Source organism: Microtus oregoni, unplaced genomic scaffold (assembly GCF_018167655.1).
Source record: "Microtus oregoni isolate MIOR12 unplaced genomic scaffold, Mior012 000068F_ref0000429, whole genome shotgun sequence".
Classification (NCBI taxonomy): Eukaryota; Metazoa; Chordata; class Mammalia; order Rodentia; family Cricetidae; genus Microtus; species Microtus oregoni.
Genome location: NW_024543975.1, coordinates 4321834 through 4348419, shown reverse-complemented (window position 1 = coordinate 4348419; position 26586 = coordinate 4321834). Strand labels below are relative to the sequence as shown.

At 36.0% G+C, this 26586-nt stretch overlaps 1 protein-coding gene across 3 annotated transcripts in view; it reads right to left on the bottom strand.

Annotated features, from left to right (window-relative positions):
* Lrrc4c (leucine rich repeat containing 4C) overlaps positions 1-26586 on the bottom strand; it is a 1344378-nt gene that overhangs the window by 964333 nt on the left and 353459 nt on the right. Inside the window, exon 1 of one of the 3 annotated variants that reach the window (XM_041641255.1) lies at positions 13862-13982. The exons of the other annotated variants lie outside the window; for them this stretch is intronic. The gene's annotated coding sequence lies outside the window, so the exon portion shown is untranslated. Of the gene's footprint in view, positions 1-13861; positions 13983-26586 lie in introns of those variants that run through there. 3 annotated transcript variants of the gene reach the window in all.

Below are 26586 nucleotides of genomic sequence, written 5' to 3'. Positions count from 1 at the left end.
AGTAGAGAGGGAAATCAGAGAAGCATCACCTTTCACGATAGCCACAAATAGCATAAAATATCTTGGGGTAACTATGACCAAGGAAGTGAAAGATCTATTTGACAAGAACTTTAAGTCTTTGAAGAAAGAAATTGAAGAGGACACCAGAAAATGGAAGGATCTCCCTTGCTCTTGGATTGGGAGGATCAACATAGTAAAAATGGCAATTCTACCAAAAGCAATCTATAGATTCAAAGCAATCCCCATCAAAATCCCAACAAAATTCTTCACAGATCTGGAGAAGACAATAATCAATTTATAAGGAAAAACAAAAAACCCAGGATAGCCAAAACAATTTTATACAATAAAGGATCGTCTGGAGGCATTACCATTCCTGACTTCAAACTCTATTGCAGAGCTACAATATTGAAAACAGCTTGGTATTGGCATAAAAACAGAGAGGTCGACCAATGGAATCGAATAGAAGACCCGGACTTTAACCCACAAACCTTTGAACACCTAATTTTCGATAAAGGAGCTAAAAGTATACAATGGAAAAAAAAGAGAGTATCTTCAACAAATTGTGCTGGCAAAACTGGATGTCAATCTGTAGAAGAATGAAAATAGATCCATATCTATCACCATGCACAAAACTCAAGTCCAAATGGATTAAAGACCTCAATATTAGTCTGTACACACTGAACCTGATAGAAGAGAAAGTGGGAAGTACTCTACAACACATGGGCACAGGAGACCACTTCCTACATATAACCCCAGTAGCACAGACATTAAGGGCAACATTAAATAAATGGGACCTCCTGAGACTGAGAAGCTTCTGTAAAGCAAAGGACACTGTCACTACGACACAAACGCAACCCACTGACTGGGAGAAGATCTTCGCCAACCCCGCAACTGACAAAGGTCTGATCTTCAAAATATATAAAGAACTCAAGAAACTAGACCGTAAACGGCTAATCAACCCCATTATAAAATGGGGCACTGAGCTGAACAGAGAATTATCAACAGAAGAAGTTCAAATGGCCAAAAGACACTTAAGGTCATGCTCAACTTCCTTAGTGATCAGGGAAATGCAAATCAAGACAACTTTAAGATACCATTTTATACCTGTCAGAATGGCGAAAATCAAAAACACCAATGATAGCCTTTGCTGGAGAGGTAGTGGAATAATGGGTACATTCATCCATCTCTGGTGGGAATTCAAACTTGTGCAACCACTTTGGAAAGCAGTGTGGCGGTTTCTCAGGAAATTCGGGATCAACCTATCCCTGGATCCAGCAATACCACTCTTGGGAATGTACCCAAGAGAGGCCCTATCATACAACAAAAGTATATGCTCAACTATGTTTATAGCAGCATTGTTTGTAATAGCCAGAACCTGGAAACAACCTAGATGCCCTTCAATGGTAGAATGGATGAAGAAAGTGTGGAATATATACATATTAGAGTACTACTCAGTAGTAAAAAAATGACACCTTGAATTTTGCATGCAAATGGACGGAAATAGAAAACACTATCCTGAGTGAGGTATGCCAGACCCAAAAGGAGGAACATGGGATGTACTCACTCATAATTGGTTTCTAGCCATAAATAAAGGATATTGAGCCTATAATTTGTGATCCTATAGAAGCTAAATAAGAGGGTGAACCCAAAGAAAAACATATAGTTATCCTCCTGTATATTAACCTTCATCAGGCGATGAAAGGAGACAGAGACAGAGTTCTACACTGGAGCCAGACTGAAACCCCAAGGTCCAAATCAGGAGCAGAAAGAGAGAGAGCAGGAGCAAGGAACCCAGGACCGCGAGGGGTGTACCCATACACTGAGACAATGGGGATGTTCTATAGGGAACTCATCAAGGCCAGCTGGAATGGGTCTGAAAAAGCATGGGACAAATCTGGACTCGCTGAACATAGCGGACAATGAGGACTGCTGAGATGTCAAGAACAATGGCACTGGGTTTTGATCCTATTGCAGGTACTGGCTTTGTGGGAGCCTAGGTTGGTTGGATGTTTACCTTACTAGACCTGGAAGGAGATGGGAGGTCCTTGGACTCCCCACAGGGCAGGAAACCCTGACTGCTCTTAGGGCTGATGAGAGAGGGGGAGTTGATTGGGGGAGGGGGAGGGAAATGGGAGGTGGTGGCTGGGAGGAGACAGAAATCTTTAATAAATAAATAATAAAAATAAATAAATAAATAAAAATTAAAAAAGATATCTCATTTGTTTTCTTTTTTAAAAAAGAAAAGAAAGTTCAGCACTCAATTACAGGACTTCATAACTAGCTCCATAGCATTTTATCTCCATTCACACCAATGAACAAAGACAGAAAGCTTCAGCTCATTAGACAGCCACATTGTGATCCCAGGATTCCTGTGGAAAGTATCAAATCCATGCTAGTGATAGAAGAAGAACATTTACAGAGTGGTTAGACTTACAAAATTATTGGAAAGGCAGAAATAGTAGGAATAATAGGCCCACTTACGTTTTCTAAGAATGCCCCCAAAGCTAGAACACAGAATCTAGACTCCACAAAACTTATGGTTCTTTAGTGAGGAGAAATAGTGGTTCAGAAAACTAATGTAAACATTACTTGCTTATTCAACATGTAAACATCTGAGAAAGGAACTGGCCTAAATCAAAATAAATAATTTAATGATTTGACCTTGATTTCTTTACATCAAAAATAAAATAGTCCTTACTGTATTGTAAATTATATTTTGTGGTTTTTAGAAAAGTTAAGTTCATTGAATGCAGTGTCTAGGGTGGTATATGTTTTATGTATGTATTATATGTGAATTATATATATATACATATATATATATGTATATATATATATATACTCACTAAGGAGGAGTCGTCATCAATCTTTATACATTGTCATGAACTTGTTTTTGCTCTCCATAGTAAATAAACATATTTACTTAGCCAAATAAATTTCCTCATGCAGTTACCAAGGATAAAATTTATAGGATGTTGAAGCTATAATTTGTTCATATTTAAAATTTATTTCAAAGTATTAGGTTGATGACAAAATAAATGTTTGTTGCTGCTGTCATTTAATATTTAAAAAGTTATTTGGGCATATTTATTTATTTCTTCCAAATAAAATACCAAAGAATTCTAATAGACTTTAAAGGAGAAATTAAGTATAAGGGAAAAAAGCAACATGGCTTATTATGTAATGGTGTTTGCTGCTAAGTCTCACTACAAGACTTTGAGCCAGAGGAGAACTGACTCCTAAGAGTTATCTTCTGACCTCTACCTTCAGGGCTTTCCAAATGTGCACCCATATAGAGAAAGAGACTGATGCATGCACACACACACATACAAAGAGAGAGAGAGAGAGAGAGAGAGAGAGAGAGAGAGAGAGAGAGAGAGAAATCATTGGAAGAGATAAGTCAGAGAGAGAAATAAATTAGAAATGAATAAGAAAGGAAGGAAGGAGAAAGAAAGATGTCTATGCTTAAAGCAAAATTTTAAAGGAGACTATCAATAAAATGGGGTGGTTGCCATAGTAATGAATGCTTGTTTAAAAGCTTGAATATCAAAAGAGATTAGATAAGACAAAAACTTTTTTTTTATTCCATCTTCTAAAACAAAACTTAGGAAAGTATTTAAAGGACTTTTGTTATTCCCAAACTATGTGTTACAATCTGGCTTCTTACAAAATCAGCCCCCCACACACATGCATCCTTGAAAAGCAGTTGTGTAACCAGATCACACACACTTATACACATATGCTGGACACAGAATTCTACATTTATATTAGGATCTAAGATGGTCTCAGAAAATGTGTTTTGACTCCACATAGATAAGAATTCATTACATCTCATATCCGGTCAACACAATTATAAGAATATTCTCTTTCTTTTCTTTGTTCAAAAAATGTGTGCTTGCATATTTAAATGCGTAGAAGTGATATTTCATAATTATGAATCTAGAAGCAAAAAGCCTTCCCAGTATCCTCTTGATCAGCAGTGTTAAGTAAACAATCAAGAAAATAAAGCAAGTAGAACAGCTCACGGGGTCCCAATTATCACTGGAGCAGCAATGATGCTTTCACGAAATCCATCATCTTTCTAGCTAATGACCAGTGAATACAATGCAGATGATGTCTAACTTGGTCCAGAGAACTCAGGATATTAAGGAAGGATATGATCATTAATTCCAGGTAATACAAAGACCACTTCTCAAGGGATCACTGCTCAAGCAATCTTATGTTCAACTTAAGAAAAGTTCAGATTCCTAAATACATGATTTTTGGAGTAACTGTCCTTTTTTTTTTCTTTTTTTTCTTTTTTTTTTTTTTACAAAAGAATCTGATTTAAAGGGAGTAGAACCATTGTCCCTTTGTCTATTCATGATTGTCCACCTGTGTAGGTCAGAGACTTTTAACCTATTTCTTGCCAACTACAAATGGCTCAGCTATTAACTAAAGAAATTCATTGTAAATTACACTTAAATATTGACAAACATGTTGTTGAAGTTATCTACACAAAACTTTAGAAACATAAATCAAACTCATAATATTATAACCTTATGTACTAAAAAATCATCATGGGAAGAGGATGTGATCCTTTTTATTTTAATTAACATTTATAATTGTGCAACACAATGGGCTGCATGATCACACATACACAAACACACACACCATCCTTTGATGATATTCACCCTGTAGAAACACAATTCTACTCTCTAAAACAATTGCAAATAAATGTGAGATTAAAACAAATTTTACAGATAAAATGGAGTATTCACATCCCAGATGAAAGTTTTTATGAATAAGCTACGTGTTGTATAAAAACATGCTTCTTCTACTGGTTTTAAAAGTCATAATATCTGGATATTGAAAGTTATACTATTAAAAGAAACAGATTTAGGGAGATACTTAAGATATACCATTAGTGAAAATGGAATTAAAGGGATAATATTTTAGTGTGTGTGTGTGTGTGTGTGTGTGTGTGTGTGTGTGAGAGAGAGAGAGAGAGAGAGAGAGAGAGAGAGAGAGAGAGAGAGAGAATTGGGCATGGGTAGGAAAAGGGACAAAAATGAAGGGAGGAGGGAGGGAGGGAGGAAGGAGGAGGCTGGGAGGGAGGAAGGGAAAGGGAGAATCTGGATGAATTGTACACTAAGGTATCTATTTAAACAATGCTTATTTTCAAGTGAGTCTATTATGTTGTTAGTTGTCCTTTGTTTGTGTCTGGTTTCTAATTTCCCAATAGTGCACATGTACTACTTCTTTACAAAATTACACACTGTTACTCATAGCCTCATAAAGATTGACATGCTTCTTATACAGACCAAAGACAACCTCATTGAACTCTGATGCTGCCAATTACAGTGACTTTACCATTGGTATCAGCCACTTAATAGTATGCTATTAACCAATGTTAATGCAACATGCAGAATTATAGGTCATAGGTTTTCAGGTTTTTGTGGACCTTAATGCAATAATAAAAACAGAGATAGTGCTTTAGGTAGTACATAGGTCAACAATGTAGAATAAAGCATTTATAATATTATACAGGCTATATAGAACTTATTTATTGTATATATTTCTTTCCTTTTCTTAAAAGTAAATTTAAAGATAATACCTTTGAAATTTTCCCCTCTCCCATTAAAAATAAGAGCAGAGTTGGTGATGAAAATAACTTAGAGGACTTGTCTAGTAGAATAGTAGAGGACTCGTCTAGTTTACATGTGGGCCTAGGTTTGAGTCCTTGCTGATGTGTACATACATACACATATATAAAAATTAGAATAATGCCTACTATGTACTAACTATAATTAAGACCCTTTTCTTAGGGTGAGGTAATTGTCATAATAACATTCAATAAACAATCATTTGAACATAGGTATACCTGATTTCCAAAACTTTACTTTCTTCATGCATTTATAATGTAAAGGATACTGTTTTAGAGAATTTCCTTCAAACTGGATCATCTTTGTTGGCACTGTTCAATAGAGTTCATGTTATCTTCAATGCATGAGAAATTTGTTTAGTAACATTCATAAACATCTAATGAAATTCACTCTATGATTCTCTTACTTTACAGACAATCCTAGTAAGTACTCAAATTTCTACATAGGAAAATAGATTTTTAAATGCGGAAGAAAATAAATGGATGGATATTGCCTACAAAGAATCTCATGGCTCACACTGCTATGAAAATGCAAACAGAACAATAGAAGAAACACCTTTCTAGTGAGCTTATAAACATTACTTCCACTTTCAGTGCATTATTCTCCTTTTTTTCAACAGTGAAAGTTATATTATCAGGTTCAATCATGCACTTATTGTCATCTAATGTATGGAAGTTTTCAATATTGTCATAGTTTGAGATGATCCTAACTAAATTATTGAGGTAATTTATTTAACATTTCATGCCAGAAGTGATAGTGTATGCCTATAATACCAGCACTTGGCAGGACAAGAGAGGAAGAATGTTTATTTGTGGCTAGCCAAGGCTACATATAAGACCTTGGATTAAAAATAACAGAATTATTAATCATATAATAACAGTCTCTCAGTACCCTGCATCACTCATGCCCTCTTCTCTGCTGTCTAGGAAGCATGAGGGATCCAAGAATTACCCCAAGCACCCGTCTATAAAGATGTAAATTTCCCATTCTGTTTCTGTTTCATTCTCCCTGGATTTTTCACAGTATCTATCACACTCTAGGCTGGGACACTCAGTCAATCACTGTTATCTCAAACAGAGCTCAACAATCACACTATTGATTACAGCAGAGTCTCAAAACCCTTGGTAGAATGAACACCAACATCTCGTCTTAAAGAATTCCATCAAGTGGCTTTGGTGTGACCTATTATTCCCTCAGGTAGAGTCTTCCTGGACATTCTCTTGAGTCACTGAACTCTCATATACTCTAGGTAGAAAACTACTAGGAGATGAGCGAGTCCTGCAGTGCTCTCTGATCCACCTATTTTGCCTGCGCTGAAACAATTACTCAAATTCATAAACCAATGTACAGACTCAGGTTCGTTTGAATCAGCTCAGTCCAATACCCTGCTATTGAGCCTCACCACAAATTTACTTCACAGTCAGAACTGCCTTTAGTACATAGTGGAACAAAAGTTACTGTCAAAATGCTGTGTGGCACAATGCCTCATGGCATATGCTTGCCATAATAAAATACGTCTTAATATGCAGGAAAATAAGTGGAAAAATATTCTCCTGATGATTAAAATATAGGAATATAACTGTCAGAATCAATGGAATTGTCTGTGCATTGTTTGATACATGTTAAATATACTGACAAAATCTCATCAGGGCTCAGAACAAACTTCATGTCAGAATGTACTGTTGGTGGTGGTTAAGGTTTAAATACTATAAAGGATCCACATATAGTTAGGTATAATGTTGATAATAGTGATTATAATTTATTTATCTAAGCACTTGTGGAGTATTTAATCAGCTTCTCAAAACTACATTCTCCCAATTAGACATCCAACATCCCTATTCTTCAATCATTTTCTACCTGTCTTTGGCAGAAATGAGCATGATTAAGAGATTTATTCAAAATTTACAAATACCAGAGACAGATCCAGGACTGACTAGTGAGCTTGCAGCAGCAGTTCAGAGTCTGAATAGCCTGGCAGCAGAATGGACACTTTGTGAGCTGATTGAAATTCATCATAGCTGCCGCCTCTACTTTCTGTTTCTGTGAAGCCTCTGAGTTCACTTCCACTTATACCTACCAGGTTTGCCACCTGCTCCCACACTGCACCCCCGTTTTGCACTCTAGCCCTCTGTAACTATTAGCCCAAATAAATTCTTTCTTCTGGAGACAGACAGAGCAAGAGAGACAGAGGAGACACAGACACAGAGAGAGAGGAATCACAGGTCTGCTTGGAGCATACACTGCCTAGTCACCGTGACAGTAACACTGACTGTTTAAGATATTCGCCATCCTCTCTCTCTCTCTCTCTCTCTCTCTCTCTCTCTCTCTCTCTCTCTCATTACTCTCCTCCTACAAACAAATATGCAAAGAAAGAATATGCATGATATTTGATCTTTATGACTGGCTATTTATTACTTTTCTTTATCCTCTCTTGCAAACACCACAGTTCTTTGAGCCAAGTGACAGACTGATGTAGGTGGGCCTTCTGTCTATGTGTTACTTTCATTGGTTAATAAAGAGACTGCATTGGCCTTTTGATAGGGCAGAAAATTAGGTGGATGGAGTAGATAGAACAGAATGCTGGGAAGAAGGGAAGTGAGGCAGATGCCATGATTCTCCCACCCGAAACAGACGCAGGTTAGGATTTTTTCTGGTAAACCACGACCTCGTTGTGCTACACAGATTACTAAATATGAGTTAAAGAAAGATGTGAGAATTAGCCGATAAGAGGCTAGAGCTAATGGGTCAAGCAGTGTTTAAAATGAATACAATTTGTGTGTTGTTATTTCTGGTGTAAAGCTGGCCATGTGGGACTTGGGAGGGACAAAAAGCAAACCTGCTCGCCTCTTCACCACAACAGACAACTGCACTGTTCCTTGTGCTTCCCTGATGAAACTATGCCATGTCTCCTAGGTGTCTCATTTAGTCCATTCTGGCTTTTTTACTACATCCTGGGAGACTGCACCCCTCTTTACACCAAGTGGTCATTTGTGTTCTACTACCCTTGTTCACATAAAAATTAAGTCAAACACATGATACCACACCCCATTAGACCACATTCTCATCCTTAGGATTTGAAACATCCTCTCATTAATAACTAAACATCAGTGTCATGCTCCTCTTTGGCTGATTGCTTCCTTCTCAAACCTGCAATTGTTTCAGCTGAGTCCAGCATGTCCAAAAGCCTTTGATTCCCCAGGGTGAATGTTGGTAGAATCCTTCTTTCGTTTATCATTGGGAGCATATTAGGAAGATATAGACATCTGTCTGTGGGCAAAAACTTTGAATATAGCATTTGTTTGTTTATAAATCATAACCATAATGACCATTGTTTAATTTAAATTATGTATTTGTTGTCCTTGTTTTCTGTTTTGCACATTTAATTAAATACTTCGTAAGAGGCAGCTACTCTGCTCCTTTATTTAAAAGTCCATCCCTCTTAACTAATATAGTGGCCTGCACACAGTGGGTGTTCAAAACATATTCATTAAATAAGCAGTTTTTAAAACAATGTTTGGGTCTGGAAATAGAGCTGAGCATTTAAGAGCTCTTGTGCTTTCAGAGGAGCAGAGTTTAATACCGAGGTCATGCATGGTGCCTCACAACCGCTTGTAACTCAAAGTATAGGGGATCTACCTGATACTGTCTTCTGCCCTCTATGGACACCAAGTATGCACATGGTGCATATAAATACATGCAAAGCAAACACTCATACACATGAAATATAAAATAAAATAAAAACAATTTTAAAACAAGATTGAAAACTACCAAGGCTGCTATAAATAGCTGGTTAATTTCAATGTCTCTCAGAACATAAAAATGGCTTCCGAGTACAAAATGCAACTGTGATTCTTCAGTTATGCCCATTTTTTAGTCTATTAAGAAATGTTAGGCTTTCTTTTCACGCCAATTTTGAAGAGAAAAATTGAAGTGTGTTTCATTCTTACTCACTGCATTTTATAAAAATGACTTCACCAAGAAGAAAGAAGTGATAAGGTCACTTCTCTATGGAGAAAAGGTGATCCTACCTAATGAAAGCATTACAATTCAGGATAGAGATCTCTCAGTGTAGTGCACTGGCTACCCTGATGGAGACTTTCTTACTCGAAACAATCTTCACAGGTTTTTTTTTTTTTTTTCCCTCTACAGAGGCAAAGTTGTTCCCTGGCATTGCATGGAAATGTAGCTAGAAAAGTACAGTGAAATCTGAGGAAGTAATTAATTACTTTTTAAGTCAAAGGCATTAGGTTTTACACCAAAACCAGATTTTTGACTGCAGGTAAAGGCATATTAAAGTTCAAAATATTTACTTCTCTAGTGCCTGAGCTGAGCTGAGCTCTGATATTGATCCTCACTATAGGTTGAGGAGTAGAAAAAGATAAACACTTTACTTCCAAAACACAAGCAGATGTACACACACACATGGTAGCTTGAGTGAGATTACATTACATAGGCTCAAACATTTTAACATTTGGTGCCTATTTAATGATGCTGTCTGGGGACATTTGGAAGGTGCAGTCATTGGAGAGGAAGGAAAGAGGGAGAATGTCACTGGGGATGGGTTTTACTATTAAACACCTAGTGCCATCTCAAGCCTGCTCTTCTGCTTCATGGTTGAGTTGAGAATGTAAGTGCTCTGCTCTTTGCTCCAGAAAGCCTGCCTAGCTATTCCTCACTGCCATAGTTTACTCTAGTCCTCTGGAACTATTACAGCAAATAAACTTCTTCTTATATGCACTGGTCATGGCATTTTATCAGTGTCAGAAAAGTAACTAATGCTGTCCTCTACTCACCATTGTATATTTCCTCATTGTGAGTACAATCATATAATATGTAATGTTAGAGTGCATACCACTCTGCATTAAATACTATGTACAGAAAGTTAAATGATGATTAGCTTGACCTCAGAGAGTTAATATGCAGTGGTCATTCAAGTTAATTCTAATCCATCTGATCATATAATGCACTAAGGTGTTTACTGTTTTGAATGAATATGGGAAGTGCAGAAATATTTTTCAAAAATCAGATGATTAATATTCCTTCCCATTTTTGAGTAATCACACTTATTATGCCCTGTTTTTTAGATCAGGAAAGATAACAGGATTCAAGCATTATTAAACTCTAATACATTTTTTTTGTTTTCAATTGAAAAAAAATACAGACCCTAAGTGAGCATGAAATAATCTAAAAGTAGACACGAAAGATCAGTTGAGAAATATCAGTCCCACCAGAGAAAACAAGAGAAACAGAAAGGTCATCATTCAGACTTTAATCAGCAGCAGTGAATGGAGGAAAAAATGAGTAGCATTCTGAAGGTAATCATGGAGAAAGTATGTATGCTTTCTCCAAAGATCACTTATTTTGTCGGCGCCCATTGAGTCATTTTCTCTAGTGTTTATAGAGAACATATGATTGAAGAGTTAAAACAAACAGTATTTGAGGGGAGGCAAGGCTAGGAAATAAACAAAACATGGGAATAGAGAAAGAAGAGTGAGCAAGAGGAAATCCTGCTGTGGTGTAAGTCAGTAGTCTTGTGCATGACAAGGTGTGTGTTGTGGGGGCCAGAATGGGAAGTCTTATTCAGAAGAGTCTGGAAGATGCAGTGCAAGAAAGGTTTTCTAAGTTAAAGTAAGGGATTTTGATTGCAAAACAAACAAACAAAACAGCAGAAAAGGCACTGAAAATTTTTTGTCTACAGAATTATCATACGCTAATTAATGTTGTTTAAAGACCTCTGACTGCAGCAGAGGACACATTGCATAGGAATGCAATGAGCTGTTTTAGTTTTCAGGATTGTTTTATTCTCAAACCATATGTGATCCTGCCAGGTGTGAACAATAACAACAACAAAACCAGCTTGCAACATGGGAATGCCCTAAGGTCCTTTTTGCTACATGTATTGCTTTGCTTTTATTTTTGATTTTTGTTTTTGTTTGTTTGTTTGCTGGTTTTGGTCCTAAGAGAAAGAACTGGCATTTGAGTCTCTAGGCTATAATGCCTCATAAATGCATAGGAAATTTGGAGAATTCAGGACACTCATGAATGTGACCTATGGTTTCACCTAACATCTGTGTTCAACAAATCAAGAAGCATTCAAGAGACTGAGAATCATCAAGAAAAATAGCACCACATTGCACAGGGTTCACACTGGCCAGACAATACTTTGGAGAGTTTTAGCATATTTGCCAGTTAGTTTCATGATACCATACCAAATAAACCATTTTCTTACCACACAAAGAGCTTCTCCTTTGGAATGCCTGGATGACAAACTAGTAGGTGGTATATGCAAACTAAGTCTTCCTAAATATAGATTAGCATAAATATTAATATGATGTCCTGTCAGTTTCTCGACTAGAGATAGATATTTGAATATCACTATGGTATAAACAGTTGCCTGCTATGTGAGATTTAAGTGAGCTCCCAAGAAAAGTAGTTGAGTTATCCTCCTGAGGTGCTATCTAATCGTAATCACTGGCAGAGCTAATATAGCACCTGCAATAGCACCAAGCAAAATAGGCCAATTCTTGGGAATCATATTATATAAATTTAAGAGGTAACTAAGATCAATTTCATTGATTCCCTAAAAGTATATTATTTCCTGCATAGAATATGTACATATTTATTATTAGTTGACATACATATTGTGACACTTTTCTAGCAGTTAGCAATACAGATAATTTTAATAATTTTCAAAATAATGGGTCTTGGGCGAAGTACTCATTTCATAAATAACATCAAGATATATGCGGAGCAGTCATGACCATGCCTTATTTAAACAATGCCCATGTGAAAACGTCAACTCTAGCATCTCCACAGTACTTTTCATGCCTTTTGTCCACACTTTCCCTGCATTCCTCTATTCATGCCACCCTATCATCTCTTTCCAGTATGCTTCCTTTGTGATGAGCTGTGAATCAGGATTACTTCAAATGTCTAAAATTCCTCAATGGCAGAAATGTTTCTGAAGACAAAAAAAAAAAAAAAAAAAAGAGCAAAATCAACTAAGTATTGACACAAGGTGGGTTTACACTAACATAGGGGTTCAGGATATTGTTCTTTTTTCTTTACTTCCTCTGAATCCGAGTTTGCAGGTATGTAGGGCGTACACTTGACCACAGTAGCATATAAAATGTTATTTATTTTGTCCTTTGTTCTGTAAAATCAATGTGGCCCTCTTGCATGGAGGAAGTTTGGCCATTTCTTAATTCTTTCATTGACCAAAGATCACAACGCGCTGTAGTTCCCTTAAGTTTAAGGCTACCATACATAGTCTGGATTTCTCTCATGAATTTTTTCATGAAGAAAATTAGTTTAAAAATAATAGCATAGCTCAGGTAGCTCCTATTTTTTTCTGGAAAAGTGGATTGAATTTTGGAAAAAGTACTAACTTGAATGAGACCATAAAATCTATTCCTATATCACCTAAATGTTTTGAAAATCATTTTAGTCTTGAAAATTTAGAGCAAAGAAATTTCTGTGAGCCTAAAATAAAACTCATTGAGAGTCTTGGCTTGTACCCTAGTGACCCAGGAAAAGAAATTTAATAAAAGACCTTGTTTTGGCATAAAACCCTAGGTTAAAACCTATAAGTTGAATCAAACCCATCAAATTTCTCTCTAATGATCAATTTTGGCATCAGCCTTCACTGTCCTCCTCACAAGAAGAAACTTTCATTACATAGACAGATATTAATGCAAAGAAGTTTGAATATGAAATGTTTATTCCAATTATTGCATTTCACCCATATGGAACAACAGAGGCAGATTCATTGCTATAACCTAAATTGTTAGTGAATTGCATTGTGGTTCTCTTGCTTTGTAACTGAAAATCCAAAGAAGAACCATCTATGTTTTGAAAGAAAAAGTTAAATCACTCCTACAGACGTTCTTTAACCTCTAAAAAGTAACTATCTGCTTATTTGATCCTTTGAGTAGTATGGACACATATTGTTTCTAACCGAAACCATCTAGGCTTTCAGCAAATTTATCATTTTTGAGCTTATTGAGAAATTATGATAAAAATCATGAAAATTTAGTTGCCTACTTAAGACCTTTAAGACATGGTTATATAAAATGTAGTTATGGTAAACAGTTTCTGAGATAAGCTACAATGTTGAGTTATTTGTGCAATTTCTCTCTTCTCTAACACATTTAGGTTGCACACAGCACTGCTAGGGTGCTACATGAATTCCTACAGCCAGTAGCCTTTAAGTTACTCACCCACTTGAGCGTGGCCTCTTATCCTAGTTATGCCGATGTAAAGTGCACATCCAGCCTCTTTCCAGCTGCGTGATTCTGTTGCTGTTCTCCATTCCAGCATAGGATTGTGGTATGTGAGTCTACCCCTAAATAAATAAATCTCTATTATTCTCAATTCTGAACTAGTGTGGGATTTCTTGTAAGCATTCATCTTCATCTGGCGACCCACATGGATTTGGACTCCACTCCAAACCTAAAGGCCTAACCAGTCCAAGGCCGAGAAAGTCTCCCAGCCCTGCCTTCTTTCTACCTGTTTTCTGTTTGTTTGTTTGTTTGTTTGTTGTAGAATCCCCACCACAGCAGAGCTTACTGTGTATGGCCACTTGAAAATTTCCCCAGAGCATTGCCCCTGAGTTCTGGGTTTTTTGCTCCGAGGATGGAGTTGATTTAATTGCTTTTAATTTGTCAAGCAAAGCATATTTCTCAGTATTTAACCAGTACCAAGGCAGGAAAATAAGGCAGCTCAAGACCTTTCCTACCACCACAGGTTGCATCGCTGCTAGTTGCGACTCTGCAACCGTGACACCTGCTGGACAATAAAGATTATTACACCTAAAACAATTACTGGATCTCATAATAGGTAATTAATAAATCAATATGGCAGACTAAATTAATATTTAACTTTTAGTAACGTTTTTGCTAATACTATGTTTTGTATTCTGCAAGGTTTATATGGCTATGGTGACACTCTACTTGGAGCTTGTTTTCTTCTTGGCAAAATTGGCCTTTGGGCAAGGAACTTCCCATGCATCAACCACTGACAAAATGCACAATGTCCAGACAGGACAAGCAGGATACAAGCAATCTTGTCAAATCTTTCCAGGACAAGGTAAGACGGTTTTGAAAAGTTTCCTGCCTCTGAAAATGGTGTGTCAGTTATTCTAGGCCTTAGTCAAAGTTGGTTGCTTCAATGTTGCAAATGAGACTTTGGTAGCCAGTTGTCTCTGTCACTTGTACATTTTCGGAAGTTGCTTGATTGCACTTCCTGCTTACTTAAGTAATATTATTTCCCTTCTCGGATCTTCAATGGGGGTTAAAGACTAAATAGTTGTAGTTCCTTTCCTCTTATGACTTGGTCAAGTTATTTATTATATAAGACTTAAACTCATTATTGAAACATTTATCAAATATTTCTTCCTTGATATATTTGTTCTGATTGTATATAATTTTGTATTAAACTTAGAACTCTCTTATTTAAACAAAAGGGGGAGGTGCTGTAGGAATTTCTACAACCAGTAGTAGCCTTTAAGTTACCTGCCCTCTTGGGTGTGGCCTCATATTCATTTATGTTAATATAAAGCCCACATCCAGCCTCTTTTCTGGCTGTGGGATTCGGTTACCGTCCTCCTTTCCAGCAGAGAATATTGATTTGTGAGTCTACCCCTAAATAAATAATCTTCTGTTATTCACAATTCTGAACTAGTATGTGATCTCTTTTAATCATCTTTCTTCATGGTGGGGTCATGCTCCCTGATTTTAACTGAATCTAAACACATTTTAAAATTCCCATATAGTGCATATGAAATAATTGTGTTAGGACAAATTTAAGGCATGGGAACACAGTGTGCTAATGTACATAAATCCTCTTGCTCACAATATAAAGTTTCAGTAACAACAAAATATGAAGTATTTTCAAAGATGCTAATGACTCATGAAGTATTATTGGAACACTGCAGGAATAAATTCAATATGTAAGTGTCATTAGAGAAGAAAATGTACATATCAAGGAAAATATATAAAAAAGGAGAATATGGTATTCTAAAATTATGAGGTCAAAACTAAAAATTAAACCAATATTTTATGTACATAAGTTCTGACACTTGATTTGGGATACAGGTTTTCTCATAAGCACCCCACCTCCATGTATATTACTATCATATATATATATATATATATATATATATATATGCACTTGTAGCTCTTAGCCAAAAATATTTTCACAGGTTTTAATGATATATGATAATGAGTCAATGATAAGTAGATAAATGCATGGAAATCATAGTGCTTCAAGGCACTTTATAAAACAGACTGTTTTATAAATATTATAATATTATGTTTCAAAATGGTTCTTCCCTATTATTAAGTCACCCATAGATCAAGGCCTAAAATCAGCTTTTTCTTCTTTCAATCTAGTGCTGTTTCTAATAAAATCTACCAAATATCATAAATTTATATGGAATTATTATATTAGTTAGTCATAATGCCATCTTGCATAACATGAACATTATGATTTCAGCAACCATATTTTGAGGTTTTTCAATTTGCCAGCTGCTATAGATACAGGGATGAGTAATGCGAACTTCCCTTGCAGAAGGTTGCAATCATGTACAGATGATAAACACACCAGTAGTGTTTTTCATTGCTTAAAGGATAATAACACCTTCTTTAAAATAACACAAAAAGAAGATATCCAAATTAATCTTTAAAAAATAAAAAACTTAGAGGACTGAACCTTTCTAGATTCAAAGTGAATAACAAAGCAGATAGAATAAGGAAGTGTAGTATATTCAAAATGATAGCGAGATTAATAAAAAAAATTAGTGTTAAAAATAAGTCTTAGCATCTTAACATTTATGTTTATAGATGTTTAAGTATGGCACTAGGGTCACATAGCAGGAAAATAGTAGTAATTATCACAAGTGTTACCCGTACTATTTGAACCAATATTCAAAAATGTGAGCATGTCATAACAAATCACTAAATGTTAAGTGCTGAAATTCTAAATCTCTTAAAAGAAACAAGCTGAGCAGCTCTGTGCCTATAGGTCAGACAAGCGCTATTTAGATGTACACTATGAGCATTAGTGATATAGGAGAATTTTGACAAACTCATTGTCACAAAAATTAAGAGCTGGGACTGGGGGGATATATCAGTTGGCAATCTGCTTTCTTGGTTAGCATGAAGATTGGAATGCAGAACTCCAGGCACCACATGAAAAAGATTCTAATCTTTCTAGCCACGTAGAAAGCTCCAACATCCCAGGTTTAGTAAGCTAACTTATCACAAAAGCACACACACACACACACGCGCGCGCGTGCGCGCATGCACACACACAGACATTCATGCACCTGATAACAGTAGAAGAAAACATCCAGTGTTGCCCTCTGCCTCCTCACACTCACATGGGGCATTTCTTCCTGAATTGTGTTCACACACTTAGACAAAATAAAAAATACAGAAAAGCGTTAGTGTTGTTCTTCAAAACCTTTCATTAGGGAAGAGGAAATATTGTTAAGACTGGGATAAAATAAATGCATATCTAAATTAAATAGAAGACTTGCATGTAGAACATGTAAATAAGTATTGTGGGGGGATATGAATGAGGATCCTGCACTCTGTGGTGCCCATTGTAGGAAAATCTCTGTGAACACTTTCTTGAATCTCCTTCCTTCCTTCCTTCCTTCCTTCCTTCCTTCCTTCCTTCCTTTCGTCCTTCCTTCCATCCCTCCTTTCTCTCTTCCTTTACTTTTTGATTTAAGGTCTCTCTCTCTGTAGTACTGACTGTCCTGGAACTATATAAACTGAGATGGCTTCAAACTCTTGAGAAATCATTCAGCCTCTACACCTTGAGTGCTGGAATTAATAGTGTGTGTCACCTGACAGGCATTTAACTTTATTTCTTTATGGTAAGACTACAGAGGAAAGTATTTCCCTTGTTTACCCCATTAAATAACATATATTTGCAATTCTGAACTTAATTCAAACAACATCTCATCAAAACGTTACTACAAATTTATTCTTCTAAAAGTTCTTATCAGATGATATATTTGATATATCCAAATCCAAGTTAATTATTTAACTTCCTGTCTTCCCACTAGACTATTAGTATCCTCCCCCTACAAGCAATTATATATATATATAACAAAAGAACTCTCTTGGCTCTCTTTAGTGCTTTACACATTTCAATTTTTAGAAATTATTTATTAATTTTTAAAAGTATACAAAGTTCAAGGATTGCAGTCAAAACAGGATATGGTGATGTCATAGATTCAAAAGGTTTGCAAATGATCAAGAAGAGATGAACAAGAATTCTGTAGGTACTTTGAACAGTTTCTACCAGGCATGTTCACCCTTATTTCTGGAACCTAAATTGAGCAACTTCAAGTTCATGCTGGAAAACTGCCCAATCTATTTACAAAAAAGAAATATAAAGAAATATCCAACCTCATGATATCTTATGTAAGTTTACCCTTTGTGCTCGGCCACATTGCTAGGTATCCTTGGTCACATACTGATGTGTGAATATCATTTGTATGCACCTAGAAGGATTATATTTCATGCAGGGAAATGACCTTCTAGTACAAACAGTTGTTTCCAGGAAACCATTTGTCTCATTTCAGAACACATCTGGGCTAAAGTTTTCATACTCATTTTAAAGAAACTCAGACTGAGGTAATAAGCATTGTATCCAGTGCTATAGAACCTACAATCTACCTAGTGCTCTACATTCTTGGGGCAAATATTTCTTCTTCTAGTGATAAAATGTTGTCATTTAAGGTATCTTTTTATGTCTTGCCTTGTTGTATGTGTGTGTGTACATGTGTGTGCATGTGTGTGTTTGTATTTAGAAGGCAAAGGAATTTTAAAAATAAAACCCTTTTCGCTAACATTGCTAAAGACTGCATTTGTGTGTGTTTGTGTGTGTGTGTGTGCGTGCGTGTGTGTATTTATTGGGCACAAGCATTGTGCTAAGTATTTTATATCCAGTTACCTTTTTTGTCATCCTCGTCTATGAAGAACTTACCTTTGGAAGAGGGATGATGAAATTTACAAAAGTTCTTTTTGGTTTGTTTGTTTTTATGTTTTTTTTTTTCCAAGACAAGAGTTTCTCTGTGGCTTTAGATCCTGTCCTGGACTGACAGTTCATAGACCAGGCTGGTCTCGAACTTACAGAGATCTGTCTGCCTCTGCCTCCAGAGTGCTGAGACTAAAGGGGTGCACCACTACCACCTGGCACAACTTACAAAAGTTTTAAAGGTAGCTTAATATCATCTGCAATCTTTGAGGTAGTGCTCAGGACTGCACGGCACAGAAGACCATACTCTATGTGTCATAAACTGTGATTCATCATTTTCCACCTGCTATGGAGAGTCTGATGTCTGTGAGTTCCAGAGACATTGGGTTTGTGAATCTTCTTTTGTTTCATTTTTCTCCTGCCCTCAATGAAAAAATGAGGGAATAATCAGGACATAATAGTAGTAAGAATATCAAATGTTGCTACATAATTGGAGGAGAAAAGTAGAATAAAATTTTTTAAATTATCTTGTTATTTGGATTTTGCATTATATAAACATATATTAGTTTGACATAAAATTTTACAAAGTAACATTGTTTGTATATAACACTATATATGGAACTATAAATATAAAGTTTGACAAAATAGTATTATTTGTCTCGAACCCTGTATATGGAACTATATAAGGTTGATATTCTTTTTTTAAATAATTATTTATTATGTATACAATATTCTGTCCACGTGTATGCCTGAATGCCAGAAGAAGACACCAGACCTCATTACAGATGGTTGTGAGCCACCATGTATTTGCTGGGAATTGAACTCAGGACCTTTGGAAGAGCAGGCAATGCTCTTAACCTCTGAACCATCTCTCCAGTCTCAAGGTTGATATTCTTTAAGAAATGTTTTTGCACATGTAAATCCAAAACAGGAAACAGAACAAATAAGCAGTCTATTTGAAAGAACTTGGTTACTCTTGTAGGATGAGTAAAGAAAAGTACTCTTGAAATCAATGAAACGTGCACATAATCTAGCTGTATATCTCAAAACAACCCTTGAGCATGAGGCATATCCTCATAAGTATTAACGGAATGGTTACACATAATTACTATCAAAAAAGAAAATTTGACTCATTATAATGTATGGGGAATCCCAGTTACATCATCCTTCTCTCCCTGACCTAGTCTTTCAGCCACATGACCATCACAACATTCATGCATATGTCTACATGTTCATTTCTTCTGTAATTTTATACTGTACTATATATAGGACTTGCCTGGGCTTTTCTACTATTCTTTCTAGCATCCCATTTACACATTTACTGTAATGGGAGTTTGTTAAAGCCTGTCAATACTCTTTAATCTATAAAATAGAACTTCCTACTTGACAGTGATTCTGTCCTTAAGGTATACTCATTGCCACTTACTCTTCTACAATTGAAGAAGAATTTAAGAAGAACGCTGTTTATTCTTTAAGAATGACCCAGAGAGCAAGTCCATTAAGATATGCGCTTGTCAAACATATTATTCCCATTGATTTTCGTGTTTTATGCAGTTGGAGGTTGTAAAGCTGCATGTTCATGGTATCATTAATATCTTGCTAATTGAGAATGCTTTACCTTTTTCTAAATCATTGACCCTTGACTACTGTCTCAATTTGTGTGATTCTGATCATTTCTCTAAGAAACATATTTTGAATGTGAAGAAAAAAATTTTGTGTTCTATGATGACCTAGATCATTATCTTGGCTGACATCTATAAAAATTAACATCTTACCCAGAAAGTTCACTTGCTAGGTGTACAGTGTTCATAATGAGGGAAGAGTACCTGAGACAAAGCAGCTTATCCGAATTCATTGAGCAACCTCAAACTCTGAAAACAAGTGAAAGAGCCAGTGAGCACTGCACACAGGAATGAGGACTGGAAATTACTTATAAACTATGCTAATTTTGACATTGGAAATGTTGCTTTCATCCAGGTATAGGATCACACATTTGAAACCCAACTAGCAGTGGAGTTTCAAGGGTCAAAAGTTCAAGGTTATCCTTTCTGGGTTACATAGTTAGCTGTTCAGAGCTAGCTTGCTGTATACAAGTCTCTCTTCAAAACAACACCAACAAAATCCTCTTTTATTTGATAATGAAGAGAGGGTAAAAATCACTTTATGTTCTCAATGTAAGTGTCACATTTCTTAGCTCTTCCTCTCCATTTTCCATTCCTCCCCCCTCATCAGAGAAGTAGTTCTTTGAGTCACTTACCTTTTTTTTATTTTTCTAAATGTGGAAGAAAAATTATTGTGATTCAGAACAGAGAATAACAATGGATGGATTTTGATTCTACAAGACAGTCCTCATGTCCTTATTTTTCCTGCTCTTTTCAATGAGTCCCAAACAATCACAAGTCATACAATTATGGATGGAAAGAAATTATGCCAAAAAATACAGTCATTCTGTGGTTATAGAAAAGTTAGAGAAATAAGAGATTTCACACACCAGCAGAAACAAAGCCAGATGTAAAACCTGAGAAAAATTCACATTGCTTTCATCCTTGAAGCTTTTAAGATTTTGAGATAATGTAATCAATTAAATCATCAATTGAAAAGTGCAGAATACTTCCTTAACAATCTCAATATTTCACTTCTTATATTGCCACTACTTTGCAGATAAAGATACTGACCTGAAAAGTGTATGGTAGAAATGAAAAGACCTTTAAAAACACCTAACTTAGCAGTCATATCCTACAAATGAAAACGCTAAAGTCAAGAAAAGAGAGTTGACCAAACAAATGAAATTAAAGCTAAGAAGTTGTCAATTCGGACCCAACACAGTTTCCACCCACACGAGCTTTCATCATATAGCCCAAACCAAATCAATTTCTCAGGGCAAGAAAGACAGTCATTTCACTGTTTCAGAGTTGTTTCTTTTTCTCTACCAATATTGCTTATTTCTTCAACCAAATTTTGAGATAGTCTCTCATTTCTTCTCAACCACAAAAGGATATAGAAAAAGTAATAAAAAATGCTACTGTGCTTTTAGAGAAAAGCTTGGGCAGACAGCCCAATTAATATTTCTAAATCTTATTCACAGTTTTCTTTTTTGGTTGCTGTAATTTGGGGATCCATAACTGTTAATAATCACAAGATATAACTCTATTGGCCGCTCTTGTTTACTCATTTAGAAACTGAGCCACCTACATGAACCCAGATGACCCTGACTTGCAGCAGTCCTCCTGCTTCTGTTACAGACCGCACTAACACATCCAGCTTTTATAATTTTATTTCAATAGCAGCTAAAAAGCATGACTGTTTTCTTTTCCTTATACCATTGCAAAATACCCGAGTACCTCAAGTCTTATTATTTAATTTCTCTGATGTTAAAATATTCCACTTTAAATACTATGGAATGTATTCATGTTTAGCTCAGGGAAAGACTATCCTTGAAGTATTAAAAAATAAATAATTTTTATTATTCACCCCAAAATTATTATTCTTTTATTTGAGAGAATGAAAATTTAAGTGACTATTCAAACATTGGAAAAATACTAAAAGATGGTGTCACCATTTTTATGGAGACAATATACCTTTTTAACCATTCCCACTTGCATGCTTGCATGTGTAGATAATGAAACTTATTGCATCCTGTATGTAAGATCATTATGAGATATCAGTGAAGCACAAAGGTTGGCTTCAGGTTGTAGTATGGCTGAGCCAGAGCAGGGTTGGCTAATACTACTTTCTGTGAACACACCTTTAAGACTAATCAGCACCCCTGTGCCTTGCTCATTTAGAAAACCTGCTAATTGTTCATTTTCATTTAGGTTCTACTTTAATCTCTCAAATTCTATTTCATTTTTCTGTATATACCAAAGAAAGGAAATAGAAAATGATACAAATACGTGTATATGACCAAATAGTTCAGCCAGAGAAAATGGAGTGAAAATCCAAGGTGTAGTCTTCTTCTTTTTTTTTTTTTTCAATATTTTGAATCACTAAATGAAAGAAGGGTGGCTCTAGATTGCTGGGACTGAAGGCATTTGTAGAAGCCATTTAATTCCCAGGATACAGATAAAACCTGTATATAGAAGCAACCCCCATCATTATCATTATTATCTTCTTGATTTATAAAACTTGTATTGGTAAAAACATTGCCTACCAATATACTTTTATATATCTTTCAGACTAATTTTATAGTAAAAGTGTCTTCCCGGGATACATGCAAGAGAAACATAGGACCATTAAATATGAGTGTCATCTCACCAGGCATCAAATACAGCATTTATGATAGAAAGCCATGGCTAGTGACGACCCATACAAGAAAAAGTTGCAAGATCAGGAGAAAGTATGTTAGAAGTAATGAAATTTCCTGTTTGCTCTCTTCATGTGTAGCTGATAACCCTCTAATATGCAAGCAGAACTTTATCAGACAAGGCTAATTTGGTGTATTAACCATTTGAGAAGTAAATGAATCTATGATGTTAGCAATCAGGAGCTTTCAATATTTTGACAAATTAATGTTCAAGATGCCAACTACATCCAACAAGGCAAGTTCCTTATGTCCCTGCCCCCATTGTTCAATGGCAGAAAAAGTGTCGAATCTTTCCAGGACAGTTTCTAATCTGAGCATCTCTCGGAGAGCCAACACTCTGACAGGAGACAGCATCTCCCTGACAGCATGAAACAGGAAGGCTATGAGCTGAACAAGCTGTGCAATGCCTTCCCCTGTCGATCAGGTGGGCAGCCATGTCTGGATGTGTTATAAAATGGCTACAGGTCTTTAATTTTTTTTTCCTCTGTCAATCCTTTGCAGCATCCCATAATTAAATCAGGGGAGTTGGAATAATGATTTTGAGCAAACAAAACAGCAAGCCTGTTTTTTATATACTGAAAATTTTATGAACCCTCTTCTGGTTCTCTTAGGAAAGACAGGAGGGCCACTGTCATTTCATTTCACCCGTCTTCCCACACCGTCTGGATGCATATCTCTTCTTTAATGACAACATCCAGGAAGTAAGGCATAGGTGTAGAATTATTTTTTAATCTAAATAAAATTTAAAGCTAAGGAACATGTAAGATCTGTATAATTTTGATTTTACATTGAATATTGTTATTCCTCTAGCACATATGAAAATACAAAACTCCTATGTGCAAGAATGTTTGTTTGTACATGTACATTTATATGATAATGTTTATGTTTGACTATGTAGAATTACTGTATATTTAGATAAATATAAAGGCATAAATTACATATGTAACAAATAAATATTCTGAAATACTCGCTTCCTCTTATATTGAGGCATATTGTAGTTTTAATAACCTAAAATATAAAACCACAGTCGAAATTTAAAATTAATGATAAATATTTTTCTCAAAGCACAGTGAAGAAGGGAGAATAAAAATAACTTCACTTTATTAAGAATATTTTTTGTAGATTATGAATTTATTTAAATTAGCCCTCAACTTCTGGTCCAAAAGCACAAGCAAAAAATGTCAATTGCATAAGAGCATCATGCCCACTGCAAAAGGCCTGTGATAAATAAGATGATTTTACTTTTGTATTCTCCTCTGCCACTGCTGTTGGGGAAAATGACAGCCTAATCATGTCTGCCCAGCACCGGGCTGTGAGTTTACATTACTCGGCATGTGTTCTGTCATTACTGCACGGTTTGGGGGGATAATGATTTTGTCTAAACTGTACCACAGGCAGAGAGCATTCCTGAAAGTCACTCAGCAAGTCACAAAGGAGATTTTCTGCATGTTTTAAAGTGTGCTGGGGGTTTAAATGTGAAATAATTTGTTGCTGGAGGGCAAAGAGGAGACATAAAAAATCTTGTCCTCTTTAACAACAGCACAATAAATGCTGACATCTATATTCATGTTTATTTACATAACAATGAATTAATCTATTTCCAGCGAAGGAATTGTGATCAGTGGATGCCCCTAAGACAGAGGCAAAGCCATTGAAATTTACATAATTGTAGAAAAGTAGGTAAAGAGAAGAGATAATAGCAATTACATTATTGCCAAACTTTAGGCGACAAGAGAGACACCAAACAGGAGATTTCCGTTGGGTCCCTCCCCTGCTCAGGGAACACAGCAAGAGAGGCAGAGAAAAGATGGTAGGAGCCAGAAGGGTCAAGGACAACAGGAGAACATTGCCCACAGAATCAGCTAACCAAAGCTCATGGGCATTCACGGAGACTATGGTAAAAATCACAGTGTCTGCATAGATCTCTGCTAGGTCCTCTGTATATATGCCGTGGTGTGTCAGCTTGGTGTTCTTGTGGGACTCCTGGAGGAGAAGAGCTGTCTCTGACTCTGTCTTCTCTTGGGAACCATTTCTTCCACTGACCTGCCTTGCCCAACCTTGAAATGAGAGTTTGTGCCTAATCTTATTGTATCTTGTTTTGTCCTATTTGGCTGTTGTTTCTTAGATGCCTGCTTTTGAATCTGGTGAGCAGGGAGGTTGAGGGAGGCATTGGGGTCAGTGTAGGGAGGTGAAATTCTGGCAGGGATGTATCACATGAGAGGAAAAATTTAACAAAAAAGGAACACAAGAAATTGAGAAGATAAAGGAAAAAGTGGTGGAGTAGACAGGGATTGGAGGAGAGGGAATAGAAGGTAGATTGATCAAAACATAACACATCAAATGTATGTATGAGACTCTTAAAAAAAACAAAAGCAACAAAATTGAAAAAAAAAATAAAATTAACTAAATTACAAAAGCAATAGTATGTTCACCTTAGAAAAATATAACAATGGGAAGAGAGTGAAAGAAGTAATAAATTGAAGAATAGAACAATGAACAGCATTAAAACTTAGGAAAATTGATCTCAAACCTCTGCACTATTGAAACATTGTCATAATAACATTTCTTTACATGTATCTCTGGTGTGCATGAGCTTCTGTATGTAATACAATTTATATGGGTACATATATGTGTGCAGATGCACTTGTCTGTGCAAAATGTTGACTACAAGTGTCTTTATCCATCACTCTTCACTTTATTTACTGAGGCAAAGTAGATGATGAACTAGGAACTCACGAATTGAACTAGTCTGGCTTGCAAACTTGACTCAAGAATCTCATCTCTGCCTTCTGAGTGCTTAGATTACAGGTAAGTCACCATACCAGTCTATCTGTTGTTTTACCTCAAAGGATTGGATTCTAGCCCCCATGGTAGTGAGATAATTGTTTTATCCATTGAGTCATGGCCTTATCCCTTCACAATAACTTCTACTACTTCATTTGTTCTATAAACTGGTCTATTAATCTAGAAGGTTTTCACAAAGTTACATGTATTATTTAGCAGAGACAAACAACAAAAAATACAAAAAATTGATGCATATTAATTGCAATGGAAATATTTGGTACAGCAGATGGTTCAGGAGTTCTGCCCCTTGTCAAAGTATAGCCACTTCCTTTATAATACAATCCTTGACTTCAAGTTGAACTAATGGATTATTCTTCTATACATATCTCAGGCTTTAATTTTGCCAACAGAATAAAAGTAGCTTTTCTGGTTGCAGTTTTACACTTAGCTCTTCTTCCTGCAACCCTACTAATTACAATGTGAAAAAACACAAGAGGGTCTGCCTTAGAATGGAAACCCTGCAGCCCACCCACTCTACTGATCTAGCAGAAAGCTGTGTGTGTACTTTCAGGAAGACAAAATAGCTCCTACTTCAGTTGGCTGCTGATATCTGAAGGATATCTAAAAACAGAAGTGCCTACCTAAGCTCAACTGGGAATTCTAACCAACAATCCTAAGAATTACGTAAGTGCTTTTTGTTAAGACAGTTGAATTTGGAGTGATTTGCCAATATAGTCAACAATATAGTGATTTTAGTCCTCAACCAACAAAGCACACTGGGCAGTTTTTAAGATGTCACAAAAGTAGCTAAGAAAAATAATGGATATTGTATGATACAAAATTGAATAAAGGTCATGTGACTGG